We start from the raw sequence: 11,952 nt of genomic DNA, 5'->3' as shown, positions 1-11,952 counted from the left end.
AACCTCTCCTTTTTTGCTACTTTAGTCATAAGATTGTAGGTTCCAGCTAACATTGCAGTGCAGTACTGAGGAAGTAGTACTTCCTCACGTAAGTATTACAAAACTGATAGCAATATTTTCCCATTTATGCTGCCACTATCCCATCTATGTTAAGCAGTTTTAGGCATGCATCAACACAAAAGTGGCAATATAACGCAGGAGATTATGATTGGATCTCAAACTCTGAGACCCCCTGAAGGACTTTGCACAAGTGTGATATAACTCCAGCCTTGGACAGACAAAAATAAAAACCTGAGCAGACTGCCAGCAAACAAATCCCAATGGATGACGGATGGACATGCTGAAAGGGATTCCGTTGTCACATATCACCTGGGCATTCGGGTCCAAGGGAAGCTGTGTAAATACAATCAGGAGCTAGACTGATGTTTGAGGATAAGTGCCCATTATTCACTGTACTTGCACCAGCGTCAGTCATCATTGTAAATGTCCATCATTCTTTGGTCTCAGTCCACCATTTAAAGAGTTGATGTCAGGGTTAGTATATATTAAAGTTCAAATTCAATGTTCTAGACCACCTCAGTTGCAAAACAATTTGTTTCTGATATTTTGGAAAAACTAAAGAAACTGGCCTGTTAACATTTTCTTCCCCGTGCTATCTATTCTAAAGATGAGTTTACACATTGGGAGTCTTTTGCAGAAATGCATGTTATATGCACTTGCCCTGCTCATTCTTCACCCCCTGAGTTCCGATTCAGTGATCAGCAGGAATCTGGAGCCAAGTCCTAAAGTCACCAACATGAGGACACAAACCCCCTCACTCCTTAAGGTGAAATCTGCAGCTGAAGCCACTGTATTTTATAATTAATATCGCTTGGGGAAAAACATTGATGCTGAATTTCTTTCCACGACAAAATGACTGCAACACCAAATCTCAAGTGTAACGGGAATCTAAAGCACAGCAAGAATTCCACAGTTTGAGAAAACAAGACCAACTTTCTAAGATGGCTGTCCAAGTAAACTTGTTCCACTCACATCAGTGATTTGGAGCAGGCACATCCCAGGAGCTTCCCTCAACCTGATTTCATACAATAACTGCCGTCAGCATAAAATGAACCAGACACAGAGATCCAGAGAGTAGCCCTGTCAATAAAAATATCAAGAAAAAACATGAAAATAGAGGAGATCTCCAGGTAAGAACTTGCTTCTGAGGTAAATTCCCTCTGTGCACTACTGGGGAAGCTAGATAAGTATATGAGGGAGAAAGGAATAAAGGGGTATCCTGATAGGGCAAGGTGAAGTAGGGAGGGAGGGGCTCGTCTGGAGCATAAACGTAGGCATAGACCAGTTGGGCCAAATGGCCTGTTTCTGTGCTGTGGTTTTGATGTAACTCAATGTACTGTTACCGGTTACACATTCACCTCAGTGTCCGATTTTAATGCAGTTGTTAATCCATTTATTTTATTGTAGTTGATGATTACGCTAAAATAGAGTAGAGAGGAATTCATACAAATGTTTCAAACAATGCACAGGGGAAATGAACACCACTAGAATGTTGCTTTTTCTTTTGATCCTAATTCTTAATAGTCATTAGATTTTTCATTTAGAGGGGCTCCCAGTGGTGACACTCTCCCTTTTGAACTTGTAGATAATGTTTTCTGATTGCATATCAGAGAGAAAAAGAATCATTGACACAGCACCCCCCAAACCCGCAACCTCTACCACCTAGAAGGACAAGATGTGGAGATGCCGGTGATGGACTGGGGTTGACAATTGTAAACAATTTTACAACACCAAGTTATAGTCCAACAAATTTATTTTAAATTCCACAAGCTTTCGAAGGCTTCCTGCTTCCTCAGGTGAACAGTGTGGACGTTGCCGTTCACCTGAGGAAGGAGGAAGCCTCCGAAAGCTTGTGGAATTTAAAATAAATTTGTTGGACTATAACTTGGTGTTGTAAAATTGTTTACAATAGAAGGACAAGGGCAGCAGGCGCATGGGAACACCACCACCTGCACGTTCCCCTCCAAGTCACACACCATCCTAACTTGGAAATATATCGCCGTTCCTTCATCGTCACTGGGTCAAAATTCTGGAACTCCCTTCCTAACAGCACTGTGGGAGAACCTTCACCATACGGACTGCAGCGGTTCAAGAAGGCGGCTCACCACCACCTTCTCAAGGGCAATTAGGGATGAACAATAAATGCTGGCCTTGCCAGTGACGCCACATCCCATGAATGAATAAATAAAAAGCTTGACAAATGATTTTAAAAATGCTATAATTATGCTTGTATTATGGAAAAGGATTAAAATTAAAATCCTTGAGGAACTTACTTTTTTTTTTTAAATCCCCTCCCCCAGTTTTCTTGCCTCCTCTACTGAAGTCTCTGACTCACACTGGGATATAGTTTCACAGTCACCGACACAAATCCAGTATCTCACCCATTCTTTCTGTGTGAGCCTGGATGGTGGGTGGGAGCCGACTATTCCACGAGGAGGATATCATAGTCCAGGCTGATCCCGTCTTCACTCCATGTCCACATTTGTGTATTTTCCAACAGGAATTCCTGGATAGCAATTAGTACCACTGTTGATTATTTTTGCTCTCCCTTGTCCAGGGATGTTGAGGCCATTTGTACTCTCCCCACCACCACCCAGCTGAGACCAGGTAACTCAAGACTAGGAACCAGTGCTGGAGCCTTCCAGTCCGTATGGCTTGATGCTACCAGTGGTGATTTATTTTTCAAGCCTGCTGTTTAACTGCGAAGGTTCAAATACATCCTTTTAAACCTTACTAACAAATGATAGTGTTTGATTAGTGGGTGAGTGTGCATAATTTATAAGAGGATTGGAAAGATCTGTCTGTAATATTTCAAAATAATAGGCAGTACAACCTTTCTGCAGATTAGCTCCTGCACAAGATATCCATTTTCTGGCATCACATTGCCACCAAATGGTAAATACATGGAACTGCTTAACATGCTGATAGATTTATCAGCTTTTTAGCCTCTTTTATCAATTTACTAGATGGAATAAAGACCTCGAGTGCCCAGTTTTAAAGAGAGTGCTACGGCACTGTGCTATTTGCGGCTCTGTTACCTGCCCACCCCTCCCCCATGGCTATTGCAGAATTCCTTTGGCGTTATGACATTTTAGTCTCTTTTGATTGTGGAAATCAGAGGAAATCCCATTTATTGCACAGAAACAGATTGTAGAAGATGCCACCTCCACCTTCCTGAAAGGACATTTTCCTCAATTTTTCAAATAAATTAGAATAATTGAATACATTGATAAAATGAAGCTAATTTTGACATAACGTTTCATTTGCATCTGAGAAAATCAGTTCAGTGTTCTGAATTAAAATTTATCTTCCAATAAAGTAGCAAAAACAACTTGCCACTAATATAAAAGCCACCTGTAACTGGTACAAAATTACTGTATAATATCATATATATTTTTAAGTGTCCAAACCCTTCTGATGTTAAGTTTTGTAACCACAGATTCAAATCCCCAGATCTCCCACAAAATGCACTAGCAAGCCCTGTGCAACAGTTAATAGGCTCTGAGAAAAAACAGAGCAGTTTTAATAATTTCACATCACTTGTGAAGTGTCTGCTGAGGCATTTCTGGTCAAAATATGGAACTGAAACTTTGAATATTAAGAATTGCTCAAAGGCAAAATAATATTTATCAAGATCTGTAATGAGAGAATTTATTGTGCATTATTAACATAGAAAAGGACCCAATTCAAGGCAGTTAAGAGAACATTAATATCGCTAATTATCGTCTGACTCATAGCTTATTTAGAGCAGGGAGAAGTTTTGAGTAAAGAAGAATGAAGTTTCGGTGTTTGGGATAGAAACATACTAATCAGGAAGAGTGAAACATCCTGCATCATAACCACTGAATGCAATTGTCTGAAAACTCATCAGGAACCTTGTCTCGGTGATGTGAGGTCAGTAGCCACTTGTACTGGGGCTCATCAGCTGGATCCATTCTGAAATGAACTCCGTAATGATTGTCTCAATCCAATTCCCCAGTGTGTTGAATCGCGATGAGAGGGACTCCTGTATATTGGTGCCCAAGGGCTCTGGAGCCTATCAGTGAAGGTCTTGGTCACTAGAAGCTCTATTGCAGATGACTGTAGAGTGGGGACATTCTCCATGGTGCTCTGCAGTTTGGTTAAATTGGTCAAACATCACTGCACAGATGCGGTTAATGGGCTCCTCCATATTCACAAGTATCATTTGTGCCAGGCAATGACCATCCACAACAAAAGAGAGTCTAACTGCCTCTCCTTGACATTCAATGGCATTACCATCGCTGAATCCCCCATCATCAACATCCTGGAGGTCACCATTGACCAAAAACTTAACTGGACCAGCCACATAAATACTGTGGCTATAAGAGCAGGACAGAAGCTGGGTATTCTGGGGCGAGTGACACCCCCTGACTCCCCAAAGCCTTTCCACCATCTACAAGGCACAAGTCAGGAGTGTGATGGAATACTGTCCACTTGCATGGATGAGTGCAGTTCCAACAACACTCAAGAAGCTTGACACCATCCAGGACAAAGCAGCCCACTTGATTGGCACCCTATCCACCACCCTAAACGTTGACTCCCTTTACCACTGGCACACCGTGGCTGCAGTGTGTACCATCCACAGCATGCACTGCAGCAACTCGCCAAGGCTTCTTCGACAGCACCTCCCAAACCCATGACCTCTACCACCTAGAAGGACAAGGACAGCAGGTACATGGGAACAACACCACCTACACGTTACCCTCCAAGTCACACATCATCCCGACTTGGAAATATATCGCCGTTCCTTCATCGTCGCTGGGTCAAAATCCTGGAACTCCCTACCTAACAGCACTGTGGGAGAACCTTCACCACGGTTCAAGAAGGCGGCTCACCACCACCTTCTCAAGGGCAATTAGGGATGGGCAATAAATGCTGGCCTTGCCAGCGATGCCCACATCCCATGAACGAATAAAAAAAAATTCAAACTGAATGAAAGCTTCAGCCTATCCTCTCAAGTAGCAATCGTTTATAGTTCAGGGAGACTCCAAAGTAAAGGAAAAGAAAATAAAGAAAATGTACATAATGGCCAATCATATGATTCCATTGATTAATTGTGATGGCTTTTGTCATGATATTAAACACATTTTATTTGAAAAGCAAACCAGATCATACTGAGGGATACTGTAACTTAAACAGAGGAGTAATCTTACAGTATTTACATAATTGTTAATGCTACAGTGAACCTTTGAGAATTTAGCTAACAATCAGCTGTCATCTTAAAGTGAAACCTAGCATCAGAGAAAAGGCAGGTTTTAGCCTGGAGCAGCTATTACCATCAGAGTTCTGTCAGTGCTTTGTCACTCAGTGCAATGACTGCTGATCTCAGTTACTCTGAGATTGCCCATGGTTTTAATTAGACAGCCTTATGCTTTCAGACAAGGCTGCATAATTGCAGTGACTTAGCCATAGGATTTATTACTCGCAAAAAGCTTGAAGCAGCTTTCGTTCTGATAGTGACACCTGGTAAACAGCACTGAATTCTGCATTACAGGGTTTGCTAATAATTGCTGTGCACGTCATATTAATACGCTATTGTTTTATTCTGCAGATTATCACAAGCTAGCTTGCTCTTTCCTTGTTTTTCAGTTTTCTCCCCTCCCCCACCCTTTCTCCTGAAATGTTGGGGTATAGTTTCATGGACATGGGTCAGCATGTAGTATTCACCCAAGTGGCCTTTCTTCATGTCTGAGCCTTGACTGTAGCTGCCAGGAGCCAATTTGAACCTGGGGACTTTACAGTCAACCCCAAACCTATCCCCATATGACATGCACACTTTCCATCTGGAGTCACAGGATGGGAGGTCGTTCCAGTTGATTTCCCCCCGCCCCCTCACTTCTCACCTTCAAAAGCTATGTCAAAACCTATCTCTCCTATTATTCCTCAACATTTTTTAACCTCTGTGAAGCTCCTTGGGACACTTCCTCTTTCTCTTCTATCTCTGTGAATTGCACACATTGCAACAACAGCACAAAATCAATAAATTATGAACATAAATGTGAATGTTAGCATATCGATTTTCAGCTATGCCAGTAAAATGGACACTAAGCAGTGATCCATTTTTGGCTCCTTGTATTGAATTATTCCAGCCTCCCTGTAAAGAGGATTTTTATGTGGACTTTGCGTTATTTGAAAGGAAGATTCCAGAATAATACTTTTAATGGGTGTTCGTGCTCACTAGTTTGTCCTTGTATTTCAAAAGCTTTTGCAATACATGGCAATTTTATTCGACAGTTACCAGATTTTTCTTGAAAGTGCTTCAAAGTTTTGCTGATAATGCTGAGCAAAACAATCGGAAGGAGCACTTTTCATTTTCTTTTTTTGTACTGTTTTTCTATCATTTTTGGCCTGTTTCCTGGGAGATATGTTTGCGAGCAGCCTTGCTCGACTCGTCTGCTTTTTGTTTCTTCCTTCCCCCTTTGCAGGGAGTCATTTTGCCTCCACTGTCTCTCTTCCAAGATGCCCAGATTGCAGACCACAGTGGGAGAGGCAACATGCTATGCGTGGACCAGCATCTCTGCACTCTGCCACTGTTTAAAATCATTATCTTGCTGTAAACATGCGATCATACATTTAAAAAAACAATGAATTGTTCAGTCGTTGAAAAACCCAAAATAAAGACGTGGCTTCAAGCATGAACCCGCTAACTCTTTCATCAAATAACATTCCGGCTTACCGGAAAATCGCAGCTGGCTATGTTTTTTTTATTATGAAGAAAGCGCATAATTTAGTACTAGTAATGAACATGGAGATGTGCATTTTCTAGGTTAGACAACCCCAGGGCAGCTTTAGTGCTCCGTGATACTTTGTTATAAAAGCATTCCCGCCTGTGTTAAAAGCCTAAATAAGCGCATACCTTCTCAATCATTAATACCTAATTAGTGCTTTAGGCAATAAGTGATCTTGCAGCAAGCAGTTACCTAATGAAAATCAGACAAATGTACTGGCACAAGCTTTTATAATTGTACTTTCAGGAGGGCATTAACCTGCTGTTCGAATTCTCTTTATTTTTCACATCTGTGTAGGAGTCTGTGACTACAGTATGCGGAATTTAGACACAGAATTACCCGGTAATCGCTGCAAGTTGTCTCTCATTAAATGTACAATAATACCAAGACTATGCTTATTCTTTCAGTGTGAATGTCCTTATTCATCAGTGACGTAGAGTGCACTAGCAAAGTCAAACCCAAGCCTGAATAAAATAGCTCCAGAAAATGAACAGTCAATGTCATAAAATAGTGCATACTCTAGAAGGTAACTGTTTATAAGTGACACCTGAGCTTCCCCCATCCTGTACATGAAAACTGATGCCAGATAACACAGATATTATATCTACAATTTTGCTTCAGGGTGAAAAGTGAACCACTTAAATAGTCTCTGCTATTTCCTTCATTTTTTAAGGGGCTTGAAGGGCCAAGGGGGTTCCCAGGCCCACCAGGTCGAAGAGGGTCCAATGGAATCCCTGGTGAAGATGGTCCTCAGGGTCCACCTGGACTTCCCGGAGAACAGGTAATGGGAAAGGCTGACTCAGCTTATGCTGATTGAAGGTATTGCTCAACAAGTGACTGCTTTCAAACTTGCTTCAACTAATTTCCTATTATCTTTGCCCAGCTATCTGTGGTGTTCATTTGAGTGGAGAACATGAAAGGAAACTCTAACATCACACAATAATATGATTGCTGTTGGGGATACAGGTTAATTGAACCAGTTTCATTTTTGGTGAGAAGCATCTATGAGAGTGAGAACAGGATTTCTAACCTACTCATGAAGCGTGCTCTGTGTGCATGCAATACAATAAAACTCTTGCCAGTGTGCATGGAATCAGTTCGGCTTTTAGAATTTAAGGATACGTTACATAAGAAATAGGAGCAGGAGCAGGCCATGTGGCCCCCCGAGCCTGCTCCACCATTCAATCAGATCATGGCTGATCTTCGACCTCAACTCCACTTTCCTGCCTGATCCCCATATCCCTTGATTCCCCAAGAGTCCAAAAATCTATCTATCTCAGCCTTGAATATATTCAGCGATTCAGCATCCACAGCCCTCTGAGGTAGGGAATTCCAAAGATTCATAACCCTCTGTGTGAAGAAATTCCTCCTCATCTTAGTCTTAAATGGCTGGCCCCTTATCCTGCGACTGTGCCCTCTAGTTCTAGATTCTCCAGCCATGGGATACAACCTCTCAGTATCGACCCTGTCAAGCTCCCTCAGAATCTTGTATGTTTCAATGAGGTCACCTCTCATTCTTCTAAACTCCAGAGAGTATAGGCCCACTCTACTCAATCTCTCCTCATAGGACAACCCTGCCACTTGGCTTCCTAATTGTTTGCTGTACCTGCATGCTAACGTGTTGTGTTTCTTGTGCGAGGAAACCCAAATCTCTCTGAACACCAACATTTAATAGTTTCTCACCATTTAAAAAATATCCTGTTTTTCTACTCTTCCTACCAAAGTGAATAACCTCACATTTCCCCACATTATACTCCATCTTCCACCTTCTTGCCCATTCACCTAACCTGTCTATATCCCTTTGCAGACTCTTTGGGGGTGATTTTAACCCCCAGGAACGAGTGGGTTGGGGGTGGGTGGGAGTTGAACGTAGTTGTTTTTTGGGTCGCGACCGCAACCTGGCTTTATTTCTGGGTTTAACGTAGATGGTAAAAATACAGGTTCCCACTGGGAATGCATAGTGTGAAAATTTTGCGGTTGCAACCCAAATAAACAACTATTTCCAACTCCCACCTGTCCCCAACCCACCCGTTCTTGGAGGTTAAAATCACCCTCTTTGTGTCCTCCTCACAGCTTACTTTCCTGCCTAGCTTTGTATCGTCAGCAAACTTGGACACGTTACACTCGGTCCCTTCATCTAAGTCATTAATATAGATTGTAAATATCTGAGGTCCAAGCACCAATCCTTGCGGCACCCCACTAGTTACAGCCTGCCAAACTGAAAATGACTCATTGATCCCTACTCTCTGTTCTCTGTCCGTTAACCAATCCTCTATCCATGCGAATTTGTTACCCCCAACCTCATGAGCCCTTATCTTGTGTAACAACCCTTTATGTGGCACCTTATCGAATGCCTTTTGAAAATCCAAATATACTACATCCATTAGTTCCTCTTTATCTACCCTGCTAATTACATCCTCAAAAAACTCTAATAAATTTGCCAAACACGATTTGCCTTTCGTAAAACCATGTTGACGTAATCTATTATGACCTTCATGTAGTGTCGGTGCAAAGTGGTATCAGCTTTGTACCAGCGTTAAACTTGTGGGATGTAAATCGGGTGTCAAGGCCTAAACTGACTCCCAAGTGAAGTAGAGTGAAACTCCTTCGCTCCCCTTTGTTTCAGTGTCGGGTTGGCCCATGACTCTGGATTCAGAGGGCCGTGACTCCGGATTCAGGTCTCATTCACACTGTCACTGCAGTGTCGGTGCAGGTTACTGTATATTGCCAGGATCTCCTTTTATGCATTCTACTTGAGTGAAACCACTTCGCACAGTTGTACAGTAATCGTATGAATGCATCCAAGTTAACCGATTAAGAAAAAGTTGACTTCTAAAATTCTACACACTTATTCTGCAAAGCTGGGTTCAAACAGAGCAAAAATTTTGTTCTGTGTCAGTTGTCGAAACTGTTGCATTATTATTTAATATTGGCTACACTGTTAACTCAGCAAAGGCATCATTGTTCAAAATGATTGTGCTTGCATATTGCAAGGAGAATAGTTGATTAATTGACTGGAATCTGTCAGTTTATTATTTGAATTCTGAATTTCAGCCTTCATAAAATTCTCTATTGGTGCTGTAACTGTACCCAGTCTTTTTGGCCCCTACAAAAAGGAATCAAAGCTGAACTGTGAGGGAATGTAATTTCTGTAAATCTATAGCTTAAAGGTGTTGCTAAATTTGGGGGCTAGTCGGGGAGTAGACTGTTTGGCTGAGCTGTGTTATTGTGCATTTGAGTCACCTTAATTCATCCCAGTGATGAACATGCCTTGAATCAAATACCTGCTGTGGAGAGTTAATGAGTGCTTTGTGGGATCCCAGTGTAGTTAAAGTAAAATGTGTGTCTTTGTATTGAGATGGTAAGAAGACTCGTGGGTCCCGCTGACCCAGCAGGTTATGTTTCATTTTGCTAAATTAATCTGAAACTCCAGAGTCTGGAGGTTATGAGAGACTCTGCAATACGAGTATCTAATTGTCTGAGAAGTTCTTGGCATTCTTTTAAAAAAAAACAGGGGATTGGTGCAACAAAATGAGCGAAATTGCATTTTGCTGTGGATCGAAATGTGTATCTAAGGACATTGGGGGTAATTTTGACTTTGGGTGATAGTGTAAAATGGGTGATATCAATTCAGCCCTGCCTTCTGCGCAGGTGAATGTCTAAGATTCCACTACACTTTTCGAAGAAGAGGACGTAAATTCTTCTGGTGTCCTGGCCAACATACTTATCCTTCAACCAACATCATTAAAACAGATTATCTAGCCACCATCACATTGCTGTTTGTGGGTCCTTGCAGTGTGTTAATTGGCTGTGTGTTTCCTACACTACAACGGTGACTACATGTAAAAAAAATTCTTCAAAGGCTGTAGAGCACTTTGGGATGTCCTGAGGTTGTGAAAGGCACTATATCAATGCAAGTTCTTTTTTCTTTAGTTTTGCACCAAGGTATATTTACCAGTGGAAGAAGTGAATGATTTGGCATTCCCAAATCAGAACTAATCTCCAGGCATTAATTACATAGTCGATCCATACCAAAATATAACCTGGTAGCACTTTTGGGCTTTTATTTTCATGTTTTCTACTTTTTGATAGGGACCACAAGGCTACATGGGAGACAAGGGAATCCGTGGAGAGAAAGGGGAGCAGGTGAGTATTGATCTGATCCACGACAGAAGAATCTTTATTTTTTAAATGGTATTGGCTGCATTCTATGTATTTGTGATTTGTTCCATTCTCCCTCAAGTGGGTTTGCTCACAAGTGGGAAATTGAAAATGTCATTCCAGCCTCTCCATTCTTTTTCCTTTTCCACAGTCCACCATTTCCCTTATATCCGAGTTGTGAAGCACTCTGAGATGTCATCCTGTCCATGAACTGAGGAGTATTATAAATGCAAGATGATGTTTTAGTTCTTGTATTTATACTTTTGTTAAGCTCTGTATGTTTAACAACATTTTATTTGGTTGGATGTAACCAGTGGCATTTCCTCTCTCATCAGCTGTTTTGGGCTCTTCTCTTAGTCTGAGGAAAGACTGAAGCAGAATGAAATACAGTTGAATGTTTGTTACCCCCTTATCCCTCTCCACTCTTTTGTTTCTGTTCTCTTCCAAAAATGGTGGCATACGTGAAAGTTAGTTCCATAGATGTCCGCAGGCCATCCGAGTGGCAAGCCCGGACTGTGAATGTCACCAGACTATTCAGCTGTGAAGGGCATCACATCCGAGTGGCAAGCCTGGACTGTGAATGTCAGATGAATATTAAACTGGGAAGAGCATCACATCCGAGTCCAGTCCTGCCCTCAACTGATGGCCAAACATACACGCATTCCTACATGAGCCAATGAATATTATTACTTGCTGTTTTGCAATATTGAAGCTAACTATTAGTTATCGACTTGGGATCAGTTAACTCATTGCAGACTGGACTTCAAACCTGGCACTTACCTGGTCTATGTACCTCAGTCATAACCCACACGTTATATTTATCCATTGAATTATTGATAAAATATTTCGCTCAATCAAAATCATACATTTTCATTATTACCTGGGAATAACTTTCAATCTATATATGCAAATGTGCTTTTATTTTAGGGCTTTAGGGGACTACCTGGACCCCTTGGAGATAAAGGAGAAAAAGCAGCCAAGG

At 41.6% G+C, this 11,952-nt stretch overlaps 1 long non-coding RNA gene across 1 annotated transcript; it reads left to right on the top strand.

The window, feature by feature from the left end:
* Nucleotides 1-7,502: 7,502 nt before the first annotated feature.
* LOC137300394 (uncharacterized) lies at nt 7,503-11,952 on the top strand. Its single transcript, XR_010958071.1, has 3 exons — nt 7,503-7,590; nt 10,902-10,955; nt 11,898-11,952. It is a non-coding gene; the product is annotated as an uncharacterized lncRNA (long non-coding RNA).

This window comes from Heptranchias perlo, chromosome 31, assembly GCF_035084215.1.
Source record: "Heptranchias perlo isolate sHepPer1 chromosome 31, sHepPer1.hap1, whole genome shotgun sequence".
Lineage (NCBI taxonomy): Eukaryota > Metazoa > Chordata > Chondrichthyes > Hexanchiformes > Hexanchidae > Heptranchias > Heptranchias perlo.
Note: the sequence above shows the minus strand (reverse complement) of the source record. Positions and strands in the feature narration are given on the sequence as shown.